Source organism: Triticum urartu, chromosome 4A (assembly GCF_056163025.1).
Source record: "Triticum urartu cultivar PI428250 chromosome 4A, HENAU_Tu73, whole genome shotgun sequence".
Taxonomy (NCBI): domain Eukaryota; kingdom Viridiplantae; phylum Streptophyta; class Magnoliopsida; order Poales; family Poaceae; genus Triticum; species Triticum urartu.
In genome coordinates this window covers 33,646,602-33,652,206 of record NC_141876.1, presented here as the reverse complement: position 1 = coordinate 33,652,206, position 5,605 = coordinate 33,646,602, and the positions used below count along the sequence as shown (strand labels likewise).

Sequence of the window (5,605 nt, the reverse complement as noted above, 5' to 3'; positions counted from 1 at the left end):
ACATATAAAATAGTTTATTGATTCATAAAACGTTCGCACACTCAAAAAATGATCATGCATTTTTAAAAAATGTTCCTTCCTTGAATCGGAAAAATATTCGTGAATTCCAAAAATTGTTTCACCAAAAAATTTCCAAAAAAAATCGGCGATTCTATAAATGTTCGCTATTAAACTAAAATATATTAAAAAATGTTCACAGTTTAAAATTGAAATAATATAAAATGTTCATGATTTAAGAAATGTTTGAAAATATGTATAAATGTTCGCGAATTTGAAAAATGTTCATGATTTCAGTTATGTGCAAGAGTTTAAAAAAATGTTCATGATTTTTCATTTTTTTAATAATTTCAAGAAAATGAGAGAGCCAGTGTATCTCGGTGATGCAGCAAAATGTGGTCATGGCAATTGAAGATTATGATATTTTTTATTTCTCCCGTTGCAACACACGGACTGTTTTGCTAGTATCACTTATAGGTGGCATTGGGGGTAATATTTTATAATTTTGGGGGCAATTTTCGTGACATACCGCAAAAAACAATAGCCCCTTCATTATTATAGAAAAATGGTTCGTGCGTTGTAACGGGATAAAAATTATGCCAAAAGATGCACCGTGCGTTGGTTCCAGAGAATTCTCTCACAGCCTTTTATTCCCAGGCGAAGGTAGTATTTTTGAGAATTGATCAAACTGCAATGGTAATAAACAGGCCCGTGGTTGCAACGGTAGAAAAAATTGATACGTATTCAGTTTTTTGAGAGTTGTATATGCTAGTGCATGTTAATCTAAGGGCGCTGCCAATTATTACTGCATGCACATCAAAATGTAAATGGAAAACGATTATGGCCGGACGACCGGCTGAAGCTTGCGCCGGTCGCCCCGGCTCTGCTCGCCCACGCACCTATCCCACATAGCCACGTGCCCTGTCCCACGCGCTAATTTTTATCTTTTTTGCACCAACCGTTTTGTGGCCATAAAAATCGTATCTCCAGAAACGTCGCTATCTCTTCTCTTTCTTCTACCTTGCGCACCACCATGAGCCTTCTCCTGCGAGCTTCTTCTTCTGCCTTCCTCCCCCTGCAATAAAACCACATGAGGCTGTTACAAGGACACGTCGTTGGTCGTCGATTTCATGGCCACGCTCGCCAGCAATTTCCTATCTGTCTTAGCCGGCGAGCCCCTCGATATTGCTACAACCAGGGCGTCGTCGCCGTCGTGGAGTGTGCTACAACCATGGCGAGCGGTGTTGCGATTGGCGTCGTGCACTACTACGACCTCGATATCGCAGTGCTACAACCAGTGTGCGCCCGTGCTGGAACCGGCTATCTGGTGTGCTGGAATTGGCGGCAAAAAGATGATACAAGTCGATGAGATTATGTGCGGGGAACAGGTCGCCGGAGCTGCATCCAGTGACACAAATTGCTACATCCGGCATCAAGTTTTGCTGGAACCATAGAAATTAGCCATCAACGCTATAATCAAGTGGACGACACTGGCGGGCTTCTTTTTTGCTGGAACCGTCACACCTATTTGCTACAACCCGCAGACTTTTTTGCTACGTTGAGTAATCGAGTGAGGTATTGGTACAGCCGAACATGGAAACGGACATGGAAAAAAGCTTCAACCGGCCTAGTAGAAGTTCCAACCAATGAAGGAAAAAAGCTTCAACAGGCATGACGGAAAAGCTTCAACCCCATGGAAAAGCTGGAAGCAGCTACAAAAAAAGCTTCAACGGACTATGAAAAAAGCTTCAACCTAGAGCCAGCAATGGCTATGATGGCGAGGCTGCGACAGGTTGATGGCGAGGCTGCTACCAAGACGGCGGGGTGTGACCATGAAGCAACGCCATGTTGCAACCAATGGCGACGAGGGCCGCAAAACACCCACGAGATGCAGCTTCAACGGCGACGGCGGGGTTGCGAGCACGTCGACGACGAGACGAGCGAGAAGCGGCGTCCTCTTCACGGGAGGTGCAGCGGGGCGGCCGGCGACGAGGACGACGACCGGCGACAAGGACAGGAACCAGCAACGAGGACGGCGACCAGCGACGACGAGGACGGCGACCAGCGACCGGGGGCGAGCACGGCGACCATCGGCGACGTGGACGGCGACCGGCGACCGGGGGCGAGGACGGCGAGCTGGTGATGCTTCAGGGTCAGCCCTCGAAAAGTCCATGGCGGGGTGTCCAGCACGAATAGCTGTTTTGGATTGGACACGATTTTCTGTTGAGAAAAAAAAATGATTCAAAGGCTGATCTGACAGTGGGCAAAAGACAAATTGACGTTCCAGATACGACCGGCCCAACAGTTGGGCCGGCGCACCGGCGCAGATCACTGCCCAATGTAAATCCGGTGCCAGCGAGTTAATCTGTCGATTCTGCTCTGGTTTGGCCAGTATGTCCCCTCCCTCCTTGTTGTGGAGTGCACCGGATCCGATTTATAATCCTCCCTCCTTGTTATTTGCGGTCGACGCGTGTGAAGTCTAGTGGCTTCGTGTGACATGCCGAGCACTGCTCAGCGACGCGTGTATCTCCATCTCGTTTTCAGTTTACTTACCATTGCACATACAACGCAGTCCAAGCCTCCCAGATCCCACGCGCCCGAGCACCTCCATGGCCGAACTCCTCCTCGCGCGCCCTCGTCCACGAAGCAGTCAGCCTCCCAGGCGCCCCTCGCCAACAGCCTTCACGCGAGCGCTCTCGCAGGAGCTCGAACCCGAGTCGAGCCAGTCACCCCTGCCGCCCGCCGGCGATCTGCAACAACAAGACCACTGCCGGTGAGCCGCTCCTCCGCGGTTCTCCCTCTCCTTCTACCCTTGGTCTCCTCCCTCTCCTCACCCTCTCTCTCGAACAGGAAGCAGCAGTTCCCTCGCAGCGGCGCGGCTTGTCCTTCAGTGCTCCCCTTGCAGCCTCCCCAGACTTGGTCTTCGCTTGGTGTTGGCGGACAGTCGAGCAGGAGCATCTCCCGCACTGGCCTCGACCGCCTCTTGTAATCTCCCTCGCATCTCCCGCACTGGCCTCGACCGCCTCTTCGAGCCTCATGGCGTCGACCAGATTGGCAGGTCTCCTCTCCCATTAATTGTGGACGCTCTCCCTTGCAGGCCACACCATATGCATCAGAAAACGATGCGGGACTATTAATTTTACCGGATTATTAGGCCACGACGCGGAGGATCGAGGTTGGTCTGAGGCCCAAGCGGCAATGCGCATGGTGCTCATGTGCTTTCTGTATCCTATTGGAGGCTGTTGTGGTGCTGTGTGCTTGCTCTGTATCTCCATTGTTGTTCTATTATTCTATATCGGCAACAGTTCCAAGCCAAACACATCGGCCGTCCACTCCTCGTGCACCACCGACTACACCAACCGCAGCAGCAGGTCTAGTGTGCCGCCGTCGCCCTCCTGCAAGGACGTGTGCGTCAACCACTTGCCTGTGAGGAGCTCCAGCAGGAGCACGCCCAAGGAGTAGATGTCCGCCTTCAGCGTGGGCCGCCGAGTGTCCACCATCTCCGAGCCACGGTAGCCGTCGGCGCCGTCGCGGGCGAACGATGGCGCCTAGATGGGATGGAGTGCGGCGCCGCCCCCCACCTTCTCGTCCACCGCCGCGCCGGGAAGGGTGCAGATAAGGTACAAAATATGGAAGGGAAGAAGCATCGCGGGTTGAATATATGGAATGACAGGGGGTTTATGCAAAAACGTGATATGTACTTAAAAAGGGATTGCGGGTTCAATTATCAGGAAACAAAAGGACTTTTACTTTGAGCATCTCCAATAGATGATGTATATTTTGATGCTCCAAATCAATGATAGTCCAAATTTGAAGCACCAAAAATGCTTTTTACATGTTTGAAAAAGGCTCAACTCCAACAGATGGTCCAAAACGGATATGTAAATAAAAAAGCAACTCCAACCGATGGTCCAAAACAAAGATTAAAACGACCAACTATAACTTCATCTCAACATAGTTCAAACATGAATTTCAACATAGTTTCATACATAAATTCAACTACTACTTATTCGAACTACTAGATGAAACTACTCCTCGTCGTCGGAGCTGCGGAACTCCTCCCAGAACTCGTCCTTGGTCGGGCAATCACACCCCTCGTCCTCCTCCTCGGAGTCACCCCAGTCCTCATCCGACGACTCGATAGGGATCACAGTTGAGGGCCGGCCTCGTCCTCCTTCCTCACCCCCTTCTTTTTTGCCTCGAGCTTCCAGTAGTGCTCCAACTCGGCCTGGACATACTGCGGATGCTCTTGCGCAAACCGAGACATCGCCGCCTCGTCGCTCTCGCCAGGAGCGACGACAACCGCCGGTCTCTTATACGTCTTCTTCGCCGACATCTCCTCCATCCGGATGCCCTACGGCACGAGCCAATCCACCACCGCCTAGGTCTCGACCTCCGGGAAGTTGAGGTCCGTCTTCGGCCGTTCGGCACACCACACCGCCATGTCGTAGGCACGCGCGGCCTCATCGGCGGCGGGACACGTGCCGAGCCACCAACGCCGCCCGGCGTCGGAGAACTCCACTCCGAAGTTCCCGGAGGGCTTCGCCCTCACGCCGAAGAAACCGGACTTGCCCTTCAGCGTCTTCTTCGGCGCCATCGGGGAGTGGGCGGCGGCCGAGCAGGGCGGGGGTGTGCGGTGCGGGGCGGAGACGGACAGAGCGGGGCGGCGGATGGAGCGGGGCCGGGCGGAGGATGGACCGAAGGTGGGGGCTGCCGGAGAGGAGGCGGACAGGGTCAGGACGGGGCGGAGGCGGAGGCGATGGGGCGGCGCGGCGGCAGGCGGCGGCCCAGGCGGGATGGAATCTACGGCGGGGGTTGGATCTACGGCGGGGCGGCGTTAGGGCGGGTCGCGGGCGGGCGGGGGTCGCGGGCGGGCGGGCGCGAGGCGGAAGGGGAATGAACTGGCGGTTGGTCATTTGGCGGGCGGCTACGGCTTATATCAGTTGTATCTCTGATGTAAATTTGCATCATGAAGTTTTTACATCTCCGGAAGGCGGTGATCCAATTCTTTTTTACATATATAGACCGTCTGTTGGAGCAGCACCTTTTGCTCTCGGAGCTTTAAAAGTTGGTTATTTTTACGTATGGACCGTCTATTGGAGATGCTCTCAGAGCAACTCCAACCGCGCGACCCATTTCGTTCGTCCATATCCGTTTAGGTCGAAGCAGACAAAAATGTCGGTCCAACGCGTCGATCCAAACCCAAAACACGCCCGCTGTGTGTCCGCGGGCCTGAAATGCGTCGACGCGGACATGAAGCGGACGCGCCGCGTGTCCCCTCGGTGTCCGCCACGACCCCACATGTTGGTCGGTCAACCATCGAATGCGGTCATATTTACAACGGTCACCTACCACGGGCCCATGCGTCAGCCAGTGGAAGCATCGGGAGGCCGTCCTTTTTTAATCCACGCGTGCACGGGGGGATGGGGCTCATCCGCTTCCACTATAGGTCCACATCTAGCCCCACGCGTGCTCCCTCGCTGGTGACAACCAAACCCTAGACATGGGTTTCTTGAGCGGCTCTGGCAAGAGCAAGGGGAAGTTCACACCCGACGTTTCCTCCTCCCACGCGCTTCCTCCGCTGCCGCCGTCAACGCCTGCCCGCCCC

General features: G+C 53.7%; 1 long non-coding RNA gene and 1 pseudogene across 1 annotated transcript; one reads left to right on the top strand and one right to left on the bottom strand.

Moving 5' to 3' along the window:
- The first annotated feature begins 716 nt into the window (after positions 1–716).
- Positions 717–3,257, top strand: LOC125550449 (uncharacterized). Its single transcript, XR_007301643.2, has 2 exons — positions 717–2,770; positions 2,848–3,257. It is a non-coding gene; the product is annotated as an uncharacterized LOC125550449 (long non-coding RNA).
- Positions 3,258–3,997: 740 nt separating this feature from the next.
- LOC147974619 (uncharacterized) lies at positions 3,998–4,716 on the bottom strand (annotated as a pseudogene).
- Between the last annotated feature and the right edge of the window lie 889 nt (positions 4,717–5,605).